The 24,452-nt window shown below is 41.5% G+C and overlaps 1 long non-coding RNA gene across 1 annotated transcript; it reads left to right on the top strand.

Annotated features, from left to right (window-relative positions):
* The first annotated feature begins 1,436 nt into the window (after nt 1–1,436).
* Nucleotides 1,437–12,962, top strand: LOC105482105 (uncharacterized). The gene is made up of 3 exons (XR_987388.2): nt 1,437–1,605; nt 11,284–11,408; nt 11,627–12,962. It is a non-coding gene; the product is annotated as an uncharacterized lncRNA (long non-coding RNA).
* The last annotated feature ends 11,490 nt before the right edge of the window (nt 12,963–24,452 follow it).

Genomic DNA, 24,452 nt, shown 5'->3' with positions numbered 1-24,452 from the left:
AGGGGTAGAAATTGGGCCAGCATCTCCACACTTTTTCTGACAACTTCAAAATGCTGCTCTGGCCACAGGGAGACAGGAAGCATCCCCGGTGAGGGACAGTCCTGGGAGGGTGCCAGGATAGCTCCAGGCCTATTTTGTGCTTATAAATTATTTTCCATACTCTTCTTCTTCCTTCCATTATCTACAGACTTCCCACCCCCACCCCGAAACGGAGTCTCACTCTGTTGCCCAGGCTGGAGTGCAGTGGCGTGGTCTTGGCTCACTGAAACCTCCGCCTTGCAGGTTCAAGGGATTCTCATGCTTCAGCCTCTCAAATAGCTGGAATTACAGGTGTGCACAACCACGCCCAGCTAATTTTTGTATTTTTAGTAGAGGCAGGGTTTCACCACGTTGGCCAGGCTTGTCTCAAACTCTAGACCTCAGGTGATCTGCCTAACTCCTCGGCCTCCCAAACTGCTGAGACTACAGCCGTGAGCCCCCATGCTGGGCCTATCCACAGGCTTTTACTAAAGACACTTAAAGGTTACAGCCTGGTCTTTCTTATCTGAGTTAGTTTCCTATGACTAAGTCATAGGAAACTATGAACAGATTCACAAACTTGTCTTAACACAAGATAAGTTTGTTCTCTCGCAACGCTGCAGGCCAAAAGCCAAAATCAAGGTGTCGGCAGGACTGTGCTTCTTACAAGGGCTTGGGCAGAATCCTTCGTTCTGTCTTCCAGCTCCAGGCCCCTGTGTTCCTTTACTTGTGACTGCATCACTCTACTCTGTCTCTGTCTCCACGTGTCCTTGCCTCCGTGCCTGTGTTTTCCCTCTTCTCCTATGTGAACATGTCATTGGAATTAGAGTGCACCCTGGTAATCTAGGATGATCTCATCTTGAGATGCTTAACTTCATTACTTTGCAAAGATCCTATTTCCAAAGAAGGTCACACTCACAGATTGCAGTAGGACATAATTCTTTTTGAGGGGGGTCCATTCAATGTGCTATCATTGTGGTGTGGGAAATTCAAGACAGAAACTGCACCACCTTGGAGACAAACTGGACAACTGCAGAGCAGCTCCCCTACAGCCAGAGCTGGGGGAACAGCTGGGCACAGTGGAGGTCTCACAGAGCACCAGGAGTAAAGCAATAGTCAAAGTAAAGCTATGACAGGAGACCAAATCCCAGGACCCGGGATGAGTTATATCTTAGGAATATCTGCCCATGAAGGCAATGGGCAGCAGGATCCCACTTTGAGGTGCAACTGCTGATTCTGGTTCCTTCCAAGATGGTAAACCAGTAGGACAACTGGATCCCTCCCTAAGATCAACCCTGGAGGAGCTGCAGAGGAGAAACAGGGCACAAGAGGGCCAGACAGGGCTGTGGAGAGCAGGGAAGAAAAAAACAAACTGTTAAAGTTCTGTTGCTCCCTCTCCCCCAACATGACCCTGGGACATATAGCAATGGCCCCCATACCTGGAAGGACTCAGGCTCTGAATCCAGCACCTTCAGGAATCAAGTGAGGTCACCCCAGAGGCCCTATGTTTCAGAGAGACTGAGGAAAATAGGTGGATCTAGGTAAAATCAGTCACTGCTCCCCTCCTCATCTAAGCCCTCAGCGCAGGTGAGTCAGGATGCAAATGTAAGCAGGGTTCCCTTCTGATGCTGCTTCTCCCCAGGGTGAGGACAGGAGGTGACAGGGTGGCTTGAGTTATTTAGGGGCCGGGGTAGAGGTGTCACTCCAGTTCTCTTGTGCTGGACAGTCCTTCCCGGGCATATCTTCTCCATTACATCCACACTAAGCTCACAGGGACTCACAGCTACAGGGTCTGTTTCCCTGAATACTCATTTCCTTACAAAATATCCACTATCTCTGGTGGTGAAGGGAAGGCACATGTGCCAAAATAAAAAGACATTGTAAGGCCCAATCATTTCAAAACATGTTAGGTTATTGTGTGCACCGGAAGTAAAATAATTAGAAGCAAAATAATTAGAAAGCCAATCATTTTAAATTAGCCAAGAAAACTTAAAGAGAGGTTGCAAAGAATAATTTTCAAACAGTTAAAGATATGACTGTCATACAAATCATGGTGAACATGTATTTTAACTCAGATTTAACTCCAAAAGAATGCTAAAGTTGGTTCAAATGAGAATTTGAAAGATGGGGTATGTATGTATAGTCAATGGAAGAAAGAGTACTTGCTTTTTAATTTGGTGCTAAATCAGACACCAAATCAGTTAATGTCTTACAGAGCAAAAGAAAACAAAAATATAACCTTTAAGGTATTCTTTTCTACTAGACAGAAATTCATTTTTATTTATCGATTATTGACAGATTAACCTGTAGCTTCACACAATATGAAGCCTAAGCAGTTATACAAAGAATAAGTCAAAAGCAATTCTCCTAAGAGTTAGATAATCTTTGAATGGAACTAAACAATGCTCCAGCATGACACTAAAAGGACGTGCACTTTTCCTTTGCCTTAGTTCCAAGTTTCAGACAATCTTTCTTAACAGAGATAAAAGAGGCCTGACCCAGTGGCTCACACCTGTAATGCCAGCACTTTGGGCAACTGAGGTGGGCAGATCACCTGAGGCCAGGAGTTCGAGACCATCCTGGCTAAGAGGGTGAAATCCCATCTCTACTAAAAGTACAAAAAATTAGCTGGATGTGGTAGTATGTGCCTGCAATCCCAGCTATTCAGGAGGCTGAGGCAGGAGAATCATGTGAACCCGGGAGGTGGAGGTTGCAGTGAGCCAAGATTGCACCACCGCACTCCAGCCCAGACCACAGTGCAAGACTCGGTCTCAAAAAAAAAAAAAGAGAGAGAGATAAAAGAAGATAAGAGATAAGAGATTGAATGAATGAAGAATGAAAAGGCTAATTAATAAAAACCATAAAAGAAGTTAAGAGAAATGGAGAATAGAAGTTAAAGTGCTGAAATGTCAATTAAAAAGAAGTACCAGAGAAAGAAACAAATAGAAAAGAGAAAATATTAGAATAGTGAGCTGTATTTTCTAAAATTTTCTTTTAAATAAAGATCTCAGATAGAAAAAAAATCCATAAAGGAAGAGATAAGGAAAAGCCCACATTCAGAGAGACTATTAAAAAATTTAAGGATATATCCCTAATTATATATGTGGAAATTATAAAAATTTACAAAGGAAAAGAGCATATAACGTTCAAAAAACAAAAATCTAAAAGCAAGAAACAGATTTTATAAAAAGCAACACTGAATGCAAGATGACAATAGAGTAATAATTTCAAAGTATTCAGAAAAATAACCATAAAATGTAGAGTATTATATTTAGCCAAAGAGTCCTTTGAATATGAGGGCATGACAAATAATCTAGGTAGACCAAGGCTCAAATAAATGGCTCTAGAAAGACCCACACTTAAAACAGTTAAACTACCTAAATAAACTACCTGAATAAACTACCTAAATAAAGAAGAGAAAAGTCCAAATGTTGCAAAAGAGGAATGAAGTAAGGTGATGAAATCTTTTGTAAGCAGAAAATACAGGACAAATTAAAATATCAAAATTTTATAAATAGGCCCAAATATGTAAATAATTAAAATGTATTTTAGACAATTATTAAACAAAAATTGGCAGGTTGAATTTTTTCAATACTGGCATCTGTTGCCTAAAACAGAAATTCTAAAGAAAAAAAAGTTGAAAAAGAATGGAAAAATGTATCAGGCAAAATCTAAACAAAGATTATACAGATATTTTAATACGGTTTAAACAAGATTACTAGAAAAAAATTATTAGTGATAAGAGCTATTTCATGTGATTAAAAGTTTTGATACACCAAAACCATTTAGCAATTTTTAAAACTTTATTGCTCTAATATTCTCAAAATATACAAAGAAAAAGTGATAAAACTGCTAAAAATTTTTGATTAAATCACCATTATAATAGGAAATTTCAACATATCTCTCTACTTGATAGGTCAAATAAAGGAAGATTATCCAAAATAAAGATAATATGTACAACACAAAGAATTTGACTTAATGGACATATGTAGTGTCTTCACTAACTTTATAATGTACATTTTCAAGCTTATATAAAATATTTACAAAATTATGAGTAATAGAGTAATAATTTCAAAGCATTCAGAAAAATAACTATAAAATTTAGAGTATTATATTTAGCCAAAGAGTCTTTTGAATATGAGGGCATGACACTCCCTAATTATATATGTGGAAATTATAAAAATTTACAAAGGAAATTTGTACATTTCCTAGGCACACATGAAAACCCTCAACAAATTTCAAACTGTATCATACATACCTTGGTTTCTGATCATAGCTCATTTATGTTAAATATAAACAAAAAAAATTCCCACAATTTGAAAATTCAGAAATGCATTGTGCTTAGTCAATAAGTTAAAGAAGAAATGATAATAAAATATATGTCTTATGTAAGTTTTTATATTTTTACTTTTTAATTGTAAATTGACAAATTATAGTTGTGTGTATCTATGGGGTACAAAATGATGTTATTATTTATGAATACCATGTGCAATAATTAAATCAATCTAATTAACATGTATCTATCACCTGAAGTAGAGTCATGCACCACATAGTGATGTTTAGGTCAATAAAGGACCAAATATATGATGATGGTCCCATAAGATTATAATACTGTATTTTTTCTGTACCTTTTCTATGTTAAGATATGCTTAGATACACAAATACTTACCATTGTGTTACAGTTGCCTTCAGTAGTCAGTACAGTAGCATGATGCACAGGTGTGTTGCCTGGGAACAATAGGCTGTATCATATAGCCTGGGTATGTAGTGGACTATACCTCCTAGATTTGTGTAAGTGCACTTTATGATATTCATACGATATAATTGCCTAACCATGCATTTCTCAGAATATATCCCCATCTTCATAAATTTCTTACATTAACATTTTGTAAACATTCACCTCCTTGGTTAAATTTATTTTTCTAAGTATTTTTTAAAGCTATTGTAAATGGAATTGTTCTCTTGATTTCTTTTTCAGAAAGTTCATCATTAGTGTATAGAAATGCTATTTGTTTTACTGTTGATTTTGAATCCTGCAATTTTACTGTCTTTGTTTATTAGTTCTATCAGTTTTTTGGGGGGTTTTTGGGTAGAATCTTTAGGGTTTTCTATACATAAGACCATATCAACGAACAGTGACACTTTCACATCTTTCTTTCCTATTTAGATGCATTTTACCTTTATCTCTTAACTAACTGCTCTGGCAAGGACTTCCAATACTTTGTTGAGTAGAAGTGGCAAGAAGGAGTGGGAATGTTTGTCTTGTTCCAGATCTTAGAAGAAAAGATTTCAATTTTTCACCATTGGGTACAATGTTCGCTGTGAACCTCCCCCACGTGGTTTTTATTGTGTTAAGTTGCATTCCTTCTATACATTATTTATTGAGAGTTTTTGTCATAAAACGGCATTGGATTTTTTCAAATGCTTTTCTGCATCTAATGAGATGACCATATGGTATTCGTCCTTCGTTCTGTTAATATGATGCATCACATTTACTGATTTGCCTATGTTGAACTATGCTTACATCCCAGGGATAAATCTCCTTTGATCATGGTGAATGATCATTTCAATGTGTTGTTGAATTTGATTTGCTAGTATTTTGTTGAGGATTTTTGCATCTGTTTCATAATAAAATGTTTAATGATTCAGAATTGAATGACAATGAAAATAATTGATAATGTATTAACAATTGATAACATATGATAATGATAATCAAAACCTTAGGGTACAGTCAAAATAGTAATTCAAGATGTAAACACCTGTGTTGGAAAATAATGACACCTCAAATTAATGAGCTAATTGTTTGTTATTTCAATGAACAAAACAATAAGCCAGAAATAATAAATAAAATGGAAGAGATAATAAAAATACTAATGGAAGTTAACAATATAGGAAACAAACATATAACACAGGATGTCGGCAAAGCCAAAGTTGATTTGTCAAAAACAAAAAACTTGAGAAGCCTCTGAAAACTAACAAGAAAATGAAAGAAACCACAAGTGAAAAATACTGTGACTGAAAAAGGGGAGAATCTGCAAAAAAGTACTTGAGATAAAGAGATTAAATGACATGCCCATGTTCCTAGCAGCACTACCCAAAATAGCTAAAACACAGAAGTAACCCAAGACCCATCAACAGATGAAAGCATAAACAAAATGTGGGATATACATACAATAAATTATTCAGCCTTAAAAAGGAAAGAAGTTCTGACATATGCTCCAACACTGATGAACCTCAAGGACATTATGCTAAATGAAATAAGCCAGTCACAAAAAGACCACTATTATATGATTCCACTTATATGACATACTTATAAAAAGTCAAAATCACAGAGACAGAAAGTATAATGGTGGTTGCCAGTGGCTGAGGGAGAGGAGAATAGGGACTTATTGTTTCATGGGTATAGAGTTTCTGTTTTACAAGATGAAAAGAATTATGGAGATGGATGGTGGTAATGTTTGCACAGCATTATAAATGTATTTACTACTGCTAAGCTGTACACTTAAAATGATTAAGATGGTAAATTTTATGTTATGTGTATTTTGCCACAATAAAAAAATTAGGAAAAATTGTAAGTCATAATAAAATCAAACTACCAACAACTGCTTGCCAGTAATTTTGAAAACTTAGATGAAGTGAATAAACTCTTATAAAAAAAAGTAACAAACTAGAACAACTCAAAAAGACATTAAAACATTAAACAGCCTTACAACTATTAAATAAATTAAAACTGTGCCTTAAAATCTTCCCACAATTAAAATATTTGACTATTAATATTTTTCTAAACTTTTAAGAAATAAACAATTTTGAGTTTTTCAAATACTTGCAAAAAATAGAAAAGGGGGCATGTTCCCCAGCTTATTTATGAGTTCAGAATAGCCCAAATACTAAAACCACAGAAAGCAAAACTTTCATGTCATTCCATTTTTAATATGAATGCAAATAGTTTTTAAAATATTTAAAATGTCCACGTAATCTAAAAACATATTTAAAAGAAAATACACTTTGACCAAACCGATTTTATCCCAGGTATGCAATAATGATTTAATACTTTGAAAATTAAGAAATATAATTCACCACATTGAGAGATTACTAGGAATACATATATAATTTTTTAGTTAATACAGGAAAATAATTTGACAAAACTCAACATCCACTCATAATAAATTATCATTAAATTAGTAGTAAACAAAAACTTTCTTATCTTATGAAGAATATGTGTTTTAAAATCTAGGTAAAATATGATCCTATATTTGTAGATTGTAGAATAATTACAATTCCCACTCATATTCCAGCTTGTACTGGAAATCGTAGACAGCAAAATAAATCAAGAAAGAAATTAGACTTATAAGGATTTGTAGAGGATGTAATTTTTTAAGTGGACAACCTGGAAGAATCTACAGATAAATGACAAGAATGGGAGTATTTAGCAAAGTGTGTGGATATGTAATAACATCAATCGATAATGCGTCAAGAAACAACTGGAAAATATAAACACAGAACACCATTGACAACGGTATCAGAGAACAGCTAAGACTGTATTTAACAAAAGACGTGCAAGATTCCATAAGGATAATTTTTAAATTGTATCAGATATTTTAATAGAAGTAAAGAAATGGAGAAATTGATAGATTAGAACAGAAAATAAAATAGGCCAGGCGCAGTGGCTCAAGCCTATAATTCCAGCACTTTGCGAAGCCAAGGCGGGTGGATTACCTGAGGGAAGGAGTTTGAGATCAACCTGGCCAACATGGTGAAACCTCATCTCTACTAAAAATACAAAAATTAACCCGGCATGGTGGTGGGTGCCTGTAATCCCAGTTACTTGGGAGGCTGAGGCAGGAGAATCACCTGAGCCCAGGAGGCAGAGGTTGCAGTAAGCCAAGATCACACCACTCCACTCCAGCCTGAGTGACAGAGCAAGACTCCATCTTAAAATATATATATTCTTCAAAATATTATTTAAGGAAGGTGAAAAAAATTTACAGATTGGGAGAAGATATTTCTATTATTCAGCTCCAACAAACAATTACATATAGAAAATAAGTCTCTTTCAAATCAATAGAAAAAGTACAAATTATCAGTTAGAAAAATAGACAAATGTACAAATGGGTATTTCACAGAAGAAATGCATGGCTAAAAATCACAAGATGTATTTAATTATAGAAATGAATACTAAGACCACTATGAGATACCATTTCATAGTTAATTAGCAAAATATGTACAAGTTTAGCAAAATCAAGATTAAAAAAGACATGAATTCATAGGATCACATTGCAACTGAGACTGATGCAATAAATTGCATAAATGGTTGTCCATCAGTTGTTTTTCAAAGTGCAACTACTTTAAACAACAGTTTGGTAATATTTCCTAAATTTGATCATTTATACAACCTATAACCCAGCAATTCCACTCCTAATTAAATACCCAAAAGAAATTTATGGGCCAGGCACGGTGGCTCATCCCTGTAATGCCAGCACTTTGGGAGGCTGAGGTGGGCGGATCACCTGAGGTCAGGAGTTCAAGACCAGCCTGACCAACATGGAGAAACCCTGTCTCTACTAAAAATACAAAATTAGCTTGGCGTGGTGGCGCATGCCTGTAATCCCAACTACTAGGGAGGCTGAGGCAGGACAATCCCTTGAACCTGGGAAGCGGAGGTTGCGGTGAGCTGAGATCGCACCATTGCACTCCAGCCTGGGGAACAAGAGTGAAAGCCTGTCTCAAAAAAAAAAAAAGAAAAGAAAAGAAAAAAGAAATTTATGAGCATATACAATAGGAAATTGATACAAAAACGTTCAAATTGTCACTATTCATCTTAGCAAAAAAAGCTGAAACTACCCAAATGCTCATCAATGGGAGAAAGAATGAACCAAGTATAAAAGGGTGAAATCACATATTATAAACAGAGGAAGTGAATAAGCTATAATTTGTGAAAATAGAGATAAATCTTAGCAATTTAATGTTAAATGGGAAAGTTAGCCCCCAAAAGATTACATAAATCTACCTATCATTTTTATAGTCTAAAATAACTAAAATCAAAATACACTTTCTAGGACTACAGAGGTGAAATAAAGCCATTTTTAAAATAAAGCAAAAACATGATGCATACAAAATTCAGGATAAGACTTGCCTCAGATGGAAGAAACCAGAAAAAGTGAAGGGGTGGAGGTACCCATATGGTTAGATTGGGGTTATTACCAATGGCTGAGCTTTTATTTGCTTTTATTTGCATTGATGGTTTTGTGAGTGCTCGTTATATTATTAAAAATAACTAAATAAATCCCCATGATGAAACTGAGTGATGTACTGAGGATAGGATTGATCCAATTCTGCAGACCTAAGGTCCACAGAGAGTTTAAAAATAGGAAAAACATTAAAATGCAATTTGGTGGAGATATTATCAGATGTGAAGTCACTTAGGAGTAAGGGAAAAGTTGCAAAAGAAAAAGTAAAATGGAATGAAATAAATAAGCAGGAAGTAAAGAAATAAATAATAGATGGGAAGGGACTTTCACCACCATCTTTTGAGTCGCACGTCCAGATGTTTGCTGATCCACAATACCATTGAGCCATTCTCGCCTTTGGTGATAAAGGCAGTTAGTGTGAAAACGCGCTGTTCTATTATAAAGAGATATTGCTAGGTTGAACTCTTCTTTCTAGGGCAGCTTCTACTAGAAGGCAGTTGCTAAATGTTTCTAGAGGGAACCAGCTGTGGGAAAACTATTAATTAGCCTCAGTCATTATATGCAGATTAAATTGGCTAACTCAATATAGAAAGCAGATACGAGGAGTTGGGGTGATGTTCTTTTGATACGGTAAGAAAAGCATACAAGGTTTTATTATTCCCAGTGGAGCAGAAAGAGGATTTTCGCTCAGAAAAAGCTGAACGTAGCTCCAAACTAAAGAAATAAGACAGGATAGGCTGGGCGCGGTGGTTCACACCTGTAATCCCAGAACTTTGGAAGGCCGAGGTGGGCGGATCACCTGAGGTCAGAAGTTCAAGACCAGCCTGACCAACATGGAGAAACCCCATCTCTACTAAAATATACAAAATTAGCCGGGTGTGGTGGTGCATGCCTGTAATCCCAGCTACTCAAGAGGCTGAGGCAGGAGAATCACTTGAACCCAGGAGGCGGAAGTTGCAGTGAGCCGAGATCATGCCATTGCACTCCAGCCTGGGCGACAAAGCAAGACTCCATCTCAAAAAAAAAAAAAAAAAAAAAAAAGAGAGAGAGACAGAGAAATAAACAGGATATTCCTCGATTTGGGGAAGGAATAGACTATCCCTGAAGGAGGAGGTAAACTGTCAGCTGAGATACGCTTTGAGTCTTTAGAAGCCCAAACTCACAAAGCTGAGGTTCAGAAATGGGTAGAACGCAAACAACCAAAATATAGTTTGGTGTGAGTTCCAAAACATAAGTTGATATTTAGAATAATTACAGTAAAGATTAGTCAGAAATTACACATAAATATATCACGTAATTTTTTTCATTAAAAAAAAATCTAAACTATATCAAACCTTCCCATCACTAAAACTAAAAGGAGTGATCTTGAACCCCTAGGTATCCAAGGGTCTGGCAAGTGCCTACTGTAAGCATGTTTTTTACTTGAAGTCTCATTTTTAATCTTAAAATTTCAGACCAATTTTGGATTCCTCTAGGTATATATTCAGGTTTTTTTTCAATAGCAAAACATTTTAAATGACTTACTAATAAGCAAAAACGAATAGTTCAGGTATACCACGCTAAGTCTATGGTCTTACATCCACTGGTTTATCAACACATATTCTATCTTGAGAAGAATCACTATAATTAACTTTTTCTGATTTAACTTTTGCCTGAATGTGATTTATTATTTAGTAAAAATATGTTATTTCAGATGTGTACTTGGAAATTTAGAAACATAATTCTCAGAAGGTTGAAAAGAAATGAAATAAGTGCCCAAATTCAGAAACAGGCCCTTCCGTTTGCTTTTGGTACCCACTCATTTTCACACCCGTGAAATGTGCATATGAATATCTACCTTTGACAGAGACTTGGTTAACTGTTCACCAAACTCCTTCCCCTCTTTCTGGGAGTAGACTACATTTCCCAGCTTCCCCTGCAGTTGGGCGTGGCCGTGTTCCTGAGTTTTGACCAAAGCCACAGGAAGAAGAAAGGATGACTCATGCAGGCTGGGACATAAAACAAAAATTTTAAGATACGCCGAAGTTATTCCTCTTTCTCTCTCTTCCCTTTTCGACAATCTTTTTTCCACACCTAGAGCCACCTTGGAAGCCACGTGTTAACACTTAGTGATCCTCATCAGCCAAGTCCCTAATGCATGGAAAAGAACCTCCTGACCCCAGTCCCCACAGACTGGACTTTTCCTTTGCAAGAAATAAGGATGTATTATATTAAGCCACCATGTTCTTCTATTACAGAAGATTAAGCAGTGCTTAAATTAACATATACCACCCCCCAAAAAAAAGCATGGTCAAGAATGAGATAACTTACATAAAGTAATTAGCATCTAATGTCACGGAATGTGGATTTCTGTCAAGGTGAGGCCATGGGACCCTGGAACAATGCTGCCACTTCCTATCAATCTATTTCTTAAATTGCAGGGTAAAGTTAACCATAAATAACAAAGTCATGGAGTCAAGCTGTCACAATTGGCCACCACGTTCCTAAGGCATTTGAATTGTATGTATTGACAGGAAAAAGCAGGAAGGAGTGGAGACAGAAGAGGGGGAGAATGTAACCTGAGTTGGAAGGTGTAATATTTAAATGTATTTGCAAACCTGGTTTGGGCCAAAAGGGGTAGGAGAAAGAGAAGAATCATTTGCTGAGATCTATTATATGGCAATTGGAGGACTACAGAATTCACAATTCACATCTGTTGTCTTATTTCTTTCTCATAATCCCAAAGATAGTTCTAAAGGTACACATTATTGTCTCCATTCACAATTAAGAATTGATGCTCCAAGAAGAAAGATCTCACAGTGTATAGGCAACAGACCTGGGATTGAAACCTGTTTTGGTGGGTGTTAATGTCCTTGTTCTTTCTGATGTAAGCATGTAACCTTTCCACATCTCTGATTCAATGCTTAAGATAGGCCAAGCCATGCTGCTCGTAAGACAGGGCGCCTGTGATGACACAAGTCATTAATGCAAGTGTTAAGTGCCATGCAAGCGCAGAGGCCACTTCAAATGGGCTTTCTGAAATGAAAGCTGGGCTGAGACAGAGCTCACTTTCAAAGGGGACTGGTTTAAGTGGCCAAACTCTCAAGAAGAAAGGCATTAAAGGAAGAGCCTTTCTGCTGGGCTGGCAAAACTTTAGGTTCATGAATTCAGGAGGAGACTGAGGAGGAGAAAACAGGGTTTTAGACTGCAGCCTCAGGAGCTGCCTGCACCTCTCAGGCCAGGAGGCTGGCTTTTCCAATGGTGCTATTAAGCTATTCTACCCAGCCCTACCACTCATTTTCAATTAATCTGCACTAACGAATTCAACAACCAAAATGCATTTGCTGATTGAGGTGCTTGCTGACCAGGTCATTCCCGCTCCCTTGTCTGACAGCTGGTTCTCCCTACTGTGCCAAGGTAAAGTAGGGTAGTAGAGGCCTCTGCTCCCCTCATCCCCTGCTGTGCCTGAGGGGAATGCCCAGTGGGCAAGAAAAGGCCCTGCCCGGGAGAGAATGTTCATAATATATTACTAAGTCACAGACAGATATTGCTCCTCCAGGCACAGTCTTTCATGTTTTTTTTCTAAGTGAAAGCTCATGACCATCCCAGCCATATTATCTCCCTGGCCCTTCGAAGCTGTTATGTAATGGCAAGGGCATTAAACTCAGGCCAGGAAATTCTTGATACAGAACCCAGACTCTTGTTTATAACTGGATTGACTTTGGAAAGTGACTGCCTTCCTCTCGGTTTGCTCATCTGGAAAATGAAACTAATGGACTGACCTTGGAGTCATGGTGAAGTGTCCGTGAATGCAATCAACATCTCAGTTACTTCTTCTATACTGAGGGGCATGGCCAGTTGGGCATGGGGAGATGGTACCCTAAGGGAAGCTTGAGTTTACCAGTGGGTGGTAAATGTACAGAGTACAAAGAATGGGGGTGAGGGTGGGTCAGGGGGAGCTGGGAGTAAGGCGTCTACTGGCAGGAGATGGGCTGGAAGAGATGGTGGTGGAGGAGGTGGGTGGCTGAGGAGTTGAGAGGCTCATTGAAGGAATAAATAGACAAGACAGGAGAATGAGACTCTAGGCAGGAGTGGAGAATAAGAAGGAAGGAAGAACAGAACAAAGCAGAAAGACAGTGGTAAGCTGGGGGCTCAGCCTCCCTTTCTGTTCCTGCCTCTCACCCTCTGCGATGGCAGCCTTACAAAGGACGATGACTTTTGCAGGCGCCGCCTGTGGAGATGGGGTAGAGGACTCTCCAAAAGCCATGTACAGCCTTCAGGTTTCTTTTGTCTTTTTTTTTTTTTTTTGGCAACAAGGGCCTGACAAAACCCGCCGCCTGGCCAGGATTCCTTTGTCTGTGCAGATGCAGAGAAAGGGAATCAGCTAGACCCAGGGGAGTCACTGCCACCATCACCTGGGAACCAACTCTGGAGGCCGAAGCCCAGTCCATCCCCTGATCATAGCACTGCCCTCGAGGCTGAGGGTTTTAAAACAAAAAGAAAGAAAAAAAGGCCCCAGTGCCTTTCTCCAGGGGAGAGCAGGGACTTAGAACAGCTGGGAAGTAACCTCAGACACTGGGGTTTCCCCAAGTCAGAACTATGAGCCACCAAAGGGAAGCTTCTGGGAATTTGCAACAACACCAGAAACTAGTCGGGGAGCTGAGAGTCAGTGAGAAAGGACACACCGGGATCCAGTCCGGGGCTGAGAGTCAGTGAGAAAGGACACACCGGGATCCAGTCCGGGGCTGGGAGTCAGTGAGGAAGGACACACCGGGATCCAGTCCGGGGCTGGGAGTCAGTGGGAAAGGACACACCGGGACCCAGTCCGGCCTGGGAGTCAGTGAGAAAGGACACACGGGGATCCAGTCCGGGGCTGGGAGTCAGTGGGAAAGGACACACCGGGATCCAGTCCGGGCTGGGAGTCAGTGGGAAAGGACACACCGGGATCCAGTCCGGGCTGGGAGTCAGTGAGAAAGGACACACCGGGATCCAGTCCGGGGCTGGGGGTCAGTGAGAAAGGACACACGGGGATCCAGTCCGGGGCTGGGGGTCAGTGAGAAAGGACACACCGGGATCCAGTCCGAGGCTGGGAGTCAGTGGGAAAGGACACACCGAGATCCAGTCCGGGCTGGGAGTCAGTGGGAAAGGACACACTGGGATCCAGTCCGGGGCTGAGAGTCAGTAGGAAAGGACCACACCGGGACCCTGTCCAGGGCGCTGGCAGTCAGTGGATTCCCAAGTGTAGGATTCTTCCTGGGAGATTGCCGGTCGGTCAGGCCAGGGAGGCACACAGTGACCGCGGGTGGTGTTGCCTTTACTGCCAGAGACATTATCCCTGATGCTGAAACGTGGGTACTGTCCAGGTACTGCAGGTTCCAACTCCTCCCTGCTGCTGGAACGGGATATAAGTCACCCAGGCTATCTTTCTGAAGCCAATTGCCCTCTATGGACACCTAACTCAGGCTGCCAGTTATCTGCCTCTGGATTTATCATGCTTGAAATGAGGAATCAATTTCTTAAAAAATCATCTGCCCCAAAGAAGATAGTTCAGATACCACCGGGCATCAAAGAGGAAGAAATGGTAGGAGGTTGGGGGTGGGGAGGGCATTTTGACTCTCTTGAGGGCCTCCAGTCTCAAACCTATGGGCAGGTATCAAAAAATATTGGCTGCACTTCATTCATTCATTCAATAAACAGTTACTGAGTGCCTCCTTCATAACAGTTTCTCTGCTATGCATATGCTATGAAAACGACAGATTTCCTGCCTTCAGAGGTCTGGGGAAGCAGAAATTAAGCAAAGAATAACAAAAGGTGGTATGTGACATGCTCGGGCCAACTAACGCCAAGCAATGATGACGAGAGGTAGGGAGAGGAAGTGATCCTACACATTCTTTAGTTCAAACTCTCATTTCACAAGTAAGGGAAGCAAATCCTTGAAAGAGGAATATATGTTGATTTCTTTAAAGAATTGTGTAGAGACGGGTCTATGTTGCCCAGCCTGGTCTTAAGCTCCTGGCCTCACTCAAGCCTCCTACCTCAGTCTCCCAAAGTGTTGGGGTTACAGGTGTGAGCCACAGTGCCGGGCTGAAAGGGAAATTTACTTAGAATAATTTAGTGCTGATGGGAAGTGTTACAGGTGCTTCCAGGTATTCTCATCTGGCTGGTGTTAATTCTTAGGAACTAGTGAAGAGATGGAAACCTTGGGTTCTGAGTTCAAGCTCTTCCAGAAAACCTTCACAAATGACATCAGCCTTAAATAATCCCTCCTTTTTCTGAACTCAAAGCTCTCTGTTGTCTGGCTTGCTCAGATTTAACACAGCATGCTCTGGATAGAGCGCACTGACCAGACGCAGCTCTTACATAATGAACTGTTTGGCTCCCCACATGCTACCAAGCTTAGGAGCTAGAGTTACTCAACTCCCAAACAGCATCTCACCCTCTGTGGAACAGAGTTAATATTATCCTCAGAGAGGTGAGGACACTTTGATTATAGTCTCAGAGATCTTCTTTAAGGCAATATTACCACTGGACCTCCACTCTAACCTTGAACATTCTACTCCTCCAAGACTGGATTCCAGATTTTGCTCTTTAAAGTCATACTTTGTTCGCTATAACCTGGACTGGGTTCTATCTGATCTCCCTTATTCTGTCTTGGCCCAGAACCAAGGGGCGACATTTCCCTTCCCCAAACTTCCACCTCCTAATGTATGGCACCTGCTGCCTCCTGCCCGCCCTTGTCAGAGCTGACTATCACCAGTCGGGACCTTTGCACCAAGAGTCTGCTCTCTGAGTCACATCTGATATGCCCCAACCTCAATCTTTGCATAGATTCCTGGTTAACTCACATGTCATCTGTCCTTTCTTCTCATTCATTAATCTGTTGGTTTCAGACTCAACTTTAACCAATTTCCATGTATAGATTTCCCTCCTGTTACAGATCCACGGCTAACACCCGCCCTTCCTCAAAGTCCTAGTTCTAGATTCTTGGCAACATGCCACACTCTGGTCTTTATAGTCCACCCAGGTCTCAGGTGTCGTAGGTTTGCAGTGGTCTTAGAATGATGGGCAGATCCTTCCTGGATGGTCATCTCCAGCATCGCTGGGACACTTGGTCAATCTGCAGCTGCTCTGATGACAACACAGGGGCCCCAGCACCACATCCCCCTTCCCATTCCAGCCTATAGTCCAATGTCCACAACTCCAATTCCAGGCCAAGGCTGATGCTTTCAACTCTTGGCTGCTCTCATCTCAGTTGCTCAGAAATCACAAGGATGTTGTCCATGCTCTAGAGGAATAAAAAAATCACCACCACGGTTCAGGTTCAACATTTTGCACCCAGGTTCCCACCGCACCCTGCTCTCCCCTTCTATTCATCTTCTCCTCTCCTCCCCCTTCCCTCCCACTACCTACAAGGAAAAAGTAATAACAAATAGGAAGGCTAATTCTAAGTTTGTGAGCCCCAGCATGTACGCTGGCCTGCCTTGAGTCCTGTTATTTTCTCCTATGTCTGGCTTTGACAAGACTGATGACATTTACGTTTTCCAAAAGCTTCAATAAAAGGCACTTTAGCTGCAATCACCTCCATCTAATTTCCCCAGTCAAATTTTTTCTTTTTTTTCTTTGCTCAAATCACACAACAGAACTAAGGCCTGAGCTGCTCTGACAACTTGTCACCAAATAGGGCTCAGCCCAAATGGGCTGTCTTGAGAACCAAGGACAAAAGTGGGGGAAAATGGACTAAGTGGCCTGAAAATGAAGTGAAAGGCTGCAGAAAAAGAGGAGATTGGCAGGAGTCAATTTGTTAAAGTTCTAGAACAGGTGGCTTGGTGCTGTGTGGGGCCCAGAATAAACAGAAAATATGTCATTTCTTTTTTTTTTTTTTTTTTTTTTTGAGATGAAGTCTCACTCTTGTCTCCCAGGCTAGAGTGCAATGGCACGATCTTGGCTCACTGAACCTCTGCCTCCCGGGTTCAAGCGATCCTTCTGCCTCAGCCTCCTGAGTAGCTGGGATTACAGGCACCTGCCACCATGCCCGGCTAATTTTTGTATTTTCAGTAGAGACGGGGCTTCATATGTTGGCCAGGCTGGTCTCAAACTCCTGACCTTAGGTGATCTGCCTGCCTCGGCCTCCCAAAGTGCTGGGATTACAGGAGTGAGCTACCGCACCCAGCCAAAAGATGTTATTTCTCTAGAGAGGAATAAGAGGGTGTTATATCTGGCCAGGTGCAGTGGCTCATGCCTATAATCCCAGCAATTAGGGAGGCCAAGGCAGGTGGATCACTGGAGGCCAGGAGTTTGAGACCAGCCTTGCCAGCATGGTGAAACCCCATCTCTACTAAAAATATAAAAATTAGCCGGCGTATTGGTGTGCACCTATAGTCCCAGCTACTTGGGAGGCTGAGATGGGAGAATCACTTGAACCCAGGAGGCAGAGATTACAATGAGTCAAGATTGCACCATTATACTCCAGCCTGGGTGACAGAGCAAGACTCCATCTCAAAACAAACAAAAAAAGTGTTCTATGTCTGGAATGAGAAAATAACACCATTGCCCATGGGAGTCTTCATCCTAGAGAGGGAATGTGGCTGGCACAGGGTACCCACCTTACTGTAGAACCCAAGGGGAAGGGATGAATGGATACCTCTCTTTTGCACAACAACTCTGAATAGCAGGATAGTGTGCTGGAGAAACAAAGGCCCAGACTTTTTGCCCAGAGCTGCACAGTGACTAAGAACATGAAGGAAACACATTCGATGCAACAATGCATTCATTGTTAAAATAAATGTGTTCATTGAAGAACTATGTGCATACAGAAAAGTATTCAAATCAGAAGGGCTCATCTCAATCAGTTTTCATAAAGCAAACTTGCACCACCACCCAGATCCAGGCAAAGAACATTTCAAGAAGCTCTGCTCCTGCTCTCACTTGGTCACTCACTCCCTGAAAGGTATTATCATCCTCATTTCTAAAACCAGTGATCAGTTGAACCTATTTTTGAATTTAATATAAATGCAATCATATATATAATATGTACCTTTCTGTGTCTAATTCACATTTGTAGATATGGCAATGTCATTCATTTTCATTGTTATATCATATTCCATGTAATTATATCACAACTATTTATTCATCATACTATTGACAGATCTTTGTGTTCTTTCTAGCACTTGTGAATAATAAGACTGTGAACATTATCTCTGGCTTGGTGCACATAAGCATTCACTTCTGTTTGGGTACACATGTAGAGAAGCATTGCTAGTTCATGGGATACATGTGTGCAGTCAGCTTTAGTAGGTCCTGCCAAGCAATTTTCCAAAGTGGTTGTACCAGTTCATTCTCTTCCCAGCAGAGTATGAGAGGCCCAGTGGCTCTACATTCTTACCAGCACTTGATGTTTCAATTTTATAGCTTTGGTAAGTGTGTGTGGTTTTAATTTGCAGTTCACTGTCAACTAAAGTTTTGTACCTTTCCATGTGTTACTGACCACTTGGATATCTTTTGTAAGCCTTCTGTCTATTTTTCTAAGGTGTGTATTTTTCTAATGTATTATTTGTCTTTTTCTCACTGACTTATAGTTCTTTATATATTCTGGAGATGAGTCCTTTGTTGCTTACATGTATCCCAACAGAAGTTGTGGCATGTCACTTACAGAACTTCATGCCACCAATCTCAATCCTTTACTCTTTTTCTCACCCATCTCCCAACTTTGCTTTTGATCTGATGTCACTTGTCCCATTCTCTCTATGATCAACCCAGGCTCCCACAAATATGTCTTATTCTTCCTCTTCTCCATGTGGCCTAAGCATCACACCCAGAGGCAATGCGGCTAATGGCAGACAGATGCAAGTTCACCTAGCCCCTGTACTCTAGCCCTGGTCCATGCAGCAGCCCTAAAATAGCCCCAAGACTCACCTAGGACTTCGACCCTAATAAGCATCAGGGGGTGGGTGGAGGTTAGCCCTATGGAGAGTAGGGGACAATGCTTTCATCTTCTCTGGGCTCTGGAACAGTGTGGAGGCCAGGCATATCAGTGGGAGAGTTTCTGTGGAAAATGGTAAACACTGAGAGAAGATGGACTTTATATAGAACATTTGTTTCATAGGTTGAAAAGGCTACTGGTCTGGCTAGAAATTGGGGGACCAAAATCTTACCTTGTCACTGCCTCGGGTGAGTAGCCTATGTTGGTTTGCCCAGGATTGTCCAGGTTTTAGCTTTTAAAGTCTTGCACCCTGTGAAACCCTTCAGTGCCAGGGCAATTGATCACCCTGTTGCTGCCGAAATAGCTGTGTGTTTGAGAAAAATGACTTCCTTTCTCTGGGCTAGAAAACTCATCTGTAAGTTGATTTGGGAGTAGGATAGAGGAACTCTACTTTTCCTTTTATATCTGATTCTCTTTATTGTTGTTGCTTTTCCAGGATATTCCAATAAGTTACAGTCAAGAGGCCGATGCAAAAATTCCATGATGGAGGTGGGTGTGGTAACCTTGCCAAAGTAAGAATGGCTACAGTGCTGTGGGCCACCACCATGTGCCAGGCACTGTACTCCGGGTTCTAGGGTCAAAATACCCTTTCATCTTCACGTCATCCCTGGGATATAAGCATCAGCGTCACCATTTCATTTATGTATGAGGAAAGAGAGGCTCAGAGAGTTTGAGCACTGTGCCCAACACAAGACAGCTATGCAAAGAACTAATATTTAGCCTCTGACCTGTCTGTTTCCAAAGCCCTGGGGTTAGTTGCTGTGTTAAACCAACCAGCAGGTAACTGCAGGTTACTGTTTCGGCAGTTACCCTGCTTTCCTGACATCAGTTGTAAAACAATCCTCTCTCACCTGCCTGCCTTACACCTGTCCCATGACAAAGCACTTTCATAGGCATCATCTCATCCAATAACTACCTGACATGGTGGTCAGGAAATCAAGTAAGAGCCTTGAATACTTTTTTAAAAATTTTAATCAAAAGAATTGTTATTAATAATGCTTGGAGAAAGGAGAGGCGTATCGTGCAGCTTGGGTAACTAGAATGTGGAGGTTTCAGAAAATGCTTCCCCTCTAAATGAAGCTATCCAAACTTCTTCCATGTGTCTAAAGAGACTGGAAGTTCCTTCAGAAAGAGAAAAATATTTATGTAAGAATTAAAGAGAAAGCAAGAGCCGGGGAACCCAACAATCCATTTCTAAGAGTCTACTTCCATAAGCACAAGAATTTACTGGAAATACAGATTTGGACACTTAAACTGTGTTTCCCAAGCTGTTTTCACATCTCAAATGTTATGAAAATCCATGTTAGATCGTCTCTGAACACAGAGATTGGACTCTTTGGTCATTGAAAGACTAGGCAAGCATTGGTCCAGATAACAAGTAAAAGAAAAGAAAACAACAACAAGAAGTATCAAAGTAATTAACAGGACTAGAAGAGGTAAGTCAAAAGCCCAGCAGAGGAGACTAAATATTGTCTTGGATGGTTCTGTGCCTGAGCTGTAGACTCTAAGAGGATTTTTAGATGTCAAGCGGAAAGGAAATGCCTATTCCCAGGACCTCCTCTTGAGGTCTTAACGAAAGTTATAGACCTTTACCCCAGGAAAATATACGAACATACAATTGCACGCAGAGAATGTTACATCTGGCTTCAGAGGGTTCACAGATCCAAAGTCCAGCCCCGGGACCTTGAATCATCACCAAACCCCTATTTTCACGAGAAAGAAACTTAAGACCCATAAACACAGGGTGGCTTCCTCAAGGCCAGCAAGTTGGTGGATTATGGACTCAAAAGGGCCTCACAGGTTTCCTGTCTCTAGACCAGAACTATTCCCTTGGAAGGAAGCTGGAAGAAACTCCTGTCTTCAATGCCAGAGTCAAAGGCTATTGGACCCCTGTAAACATCCTAAAACTATCTTCAGTCTTGCTGTCCACATCAGAAGGTCCACTGATGTGCCCACCAACCTGGGTGTGTTTCTGGTGTGATACCTCACCATGAAGATGCATTGGGATTCAGGGAAAGCTGAGCTACCTTCCCTGAAGCTTAAAGAGATTCCCCAAGCCATTCCCAATCAGAATAGATAGGAACATATGGCCAAAACAAATTCCATAAATGACACTGGCCATGATTCTAAACCCACTTTCCAGACAGCAAAAAAACACCTCATCTTTGTCCTGGCTCGCAAAACAGAAGTTTTCCGTATTCCTCGAGCCCATCAGAAAGAAAGGGGGTGGCTTGCCTTTTATCCAGAGGATATCTAAGAGCCTCCCACCCCTACTTCTTGAGGCTAAGGCAGAAAGGTTCCTGATTGTGTGTGAATTGCTGTGTCAGCACTCCTGGGGGCAGAAAAGGGGAAATGCCAGGTGCTGTCATCAGGAGATGAGTTCACAGCCTAACAGGGCCCAGTGGGGATGAGTTCCCCAAGGGGAAGCTCTCCATCTTCATTCTCATGTTCCCTGGCTGAGCAGGAGGTTCCAACAGCTTCGTAACAGCTAGCTGATGCCCAGAAGGCGATGAGCAGATAATATAGATAAAGTCTTTGGATGATTGCTAACTTGATTATTTCTATCAACGTATTATAATTCTTGGAATGGCTCACCCTACTTTCAACCAGCCCTCCCCCACCTCCCCTCCACTACCTGGCTCTTTAGTTCTCTCCTGCTCATTTTCTTTCTCTTCTTCTCACCCTTTACACAGGACTGTCCAATTAATTTACTTACAGAAAACAAAATCCACTGTTGGGAGCCTTTGCTTTCAAAGGCCGATTCCCTACTGCCTTACAACTGCTTCTAAGCAGAGAAAGTCATTAGGAGGGAGGGGTGGCTCTCCTCCACCGCTCCTTCATGGCTTCAGGGTGCTTGTGTTCTTTGCTGTGCTGCAGAGCCCTCACAAGCACGGGGAGGCAGAGGTGGAAGAGCCAGAGAGAGAGAGAAGGAGATATTTTTTTCCAGGGGACTAGTGTGTGCTCGGGGAAGCGGAAGCTCCAAGGTCTGGATTTTCATTTCCAGAGAAAACAGCTGTGACCACTGAGAAAACCTTCATGTCTAATTTAACCCAAGCTTGCATCTCCAGTGGCCTGCTATTAAAACACCTGGTGCGTGGGTTTGTTGGTTGGTTGGTTGCTGTTAAAATAGATACCTGGTTGGTTGATTGGCTGGCTGGCTGGTTGGTTGTTGGTTTTAGGTCAATGTTTATCTGTGAACCTACAAGATCACTGAGGGACCACCACACCTCTTGCCTTCCCAACCTCAGCACTTCTGTTCTCTCCTTTTGGCTCAAAATTTGGCATAAATGACAGAAACAACTTCAAAACATTGCAACTTACTCACTGCATCAGGGACTTTATTGTGACATCTGGTAGTTTTCCACTGTCCTGCCTGGGATGCAGCAGCTTGTGTAACAGCTTTTTTGGGATATCCCTCTGCCTCATCCAATTCCTCAGGTCCCGCACACCTACATCACTCTCCCCCAGAAGAGGATGCTCCTGCCAGCTTCCGCAACATTTTCGCATCCTCCCAGTGATCCCAGCACCAGGGGCTCCCAGGCTATGAATATTCACCACTCATCCCTGTAAGTCACATTCAATGAATCAGCAACTCCCCCGTTCAGCCTTTTCTGCACATGGCATCTAGGACTTTGCTTGTCTTTCCATTTCCCCTGTACCATCTTACAAGGGATGAGCTCTTTGTGTTTTCTTTTTAAATTATATTATTGTGTCTTACTTAACAGACCCTATGCAAGGTTCAGTTATGTACCAGACAGTTTCCTAAGCATTTTGTAAATATTGACTCATTTAATTCTCATTACAGTCCTCATTTTACAAGTCGAGAAACCAAGGCAGGGAACATTTTGGTGACTTGCCCATGGTCACACAGCCACAGTGGCAGAGCCAGGATTCTCACCCAGGCTAACTGCCTTAGTTCATGCTCTCAACCATAGCGCTATCATGCTTCTCTCCTGCTGCTGTGGCCAGAGCCTGCCTGTTCCAGGAAACAGGTGCCTTCTCACCATCCTCCTTGCCTCCTGTTGCTCCACCCCCACTTATGCCATATTTGCTTCAGAAATGTTCTGTCAAGGGCTGTTTCCCCTCCATTCTCCTGACCATCTTCCCTATAATTGCTGGCTCCAAAATGAACAACAGAAGCCATCAGCTCGCACACATCCAAGCCTTACTTTTTACTTCCCATATCCCCCTTGTGACGAACTACAACAACGATGCCCAGATGTGCTCAAAAGCAGAGGGCTTTAAACCTGCAGGGCCATTGCTGGCCATACCTAGGGTCAAAAGTCAAGGCCTTCTGAAATGCCCACCCCCAAAATCCCTTGCCAGCAGAGTCCATCCCTATGAATCTGTCCAAACCCAACAGGCACACACCTCTTAATTCACTCAACTTGTGTTTGCATAATGTCCCATAGCCTATAATTCAAATCTCCACCCCAGTCCTGTCACCCTTCTCTGCTTCTAGCAACTCCTCAGCCAAAGGCAGCCAAAAGTAGGTAGCCAAAGGTAGGTAGATAATATCAGTATCTGACCTTGGCTTCTGTCCTTACACGTGAGGCTTAAGGGGCTTAGCCGGACCCTGGTAGGGTCTGACTCTGGTCCATTTACACTTGGAATCTTATTACTCTCACTCAGGTGCCCTGAGCTTGAATGGCCCCTCTGATGCCCTGTGCTCAGCCCGTGCCAGGCTTCTACAGGATATGCCTAATTAAAAACCACCCCATCTTCCCACTTCCACTAGGAATAGCTACTGTCTGCTTCTCTTCCAAAATCTGCATCTCATTTGTTACCAGTACCTTCTCCCTGTGGGTCCTTTCAGTTTTCCAGAGCCTATTAAAACAGCCATGTCTGCCTTATTTATATGAGATTCGGTTACGATATATGCAATTTCCTTCCTTTCATGTCCAGGGCAATTTACTCTTCCTCTTCTTCCACATGTCACATGCTTTCTGTCCTTCTCCTGCATTCTTTCTTTTCCCAGGCTGGGATTTGAGTTTGAGATGGATATTGCCACCGTCATCCCCTATTACTCAAGTTTGGTGGGATGGGAGGAAAGGGACTTCTTGTGCTTCTGACTTGGAAACTGGGTACTGGGTACATTATTGAATTGGCCTCCACAAAGGAAAAGAAATGCAAGCTATCGTCACCAGCTACCAGTACGTGAGTTGGGGTAGGGGGAGCAACCTTGAGATGGTTTTAGCAGCAATGCACTGGTTTTTGCATCTACTCTACAATTCCTATCTTATAAAATTGGCAACTCCAGACTAAGAGATGCTGTTGAATAAATGACG

Source organism: Macaca nemestrina, chromosome 8 (genome assembly GCF_043159975.1).
Source record: "Macaca nemestrina isolate mMacNem1 chromosome 8, mMacNem.hap1, whole genome shotgun sequence".
Taxonomy (NCBI): Eukaryota; Metazoa; Chordata; class Mammalia; order Primates; family Cercopithecidae; genus Macaca; species Macaca nemestrina.
The sequence above is the reverse complement of the archived record's forward strand: the minus strand, read 5'-3'. Positions and strand labels throughout refer to the sequence as shown.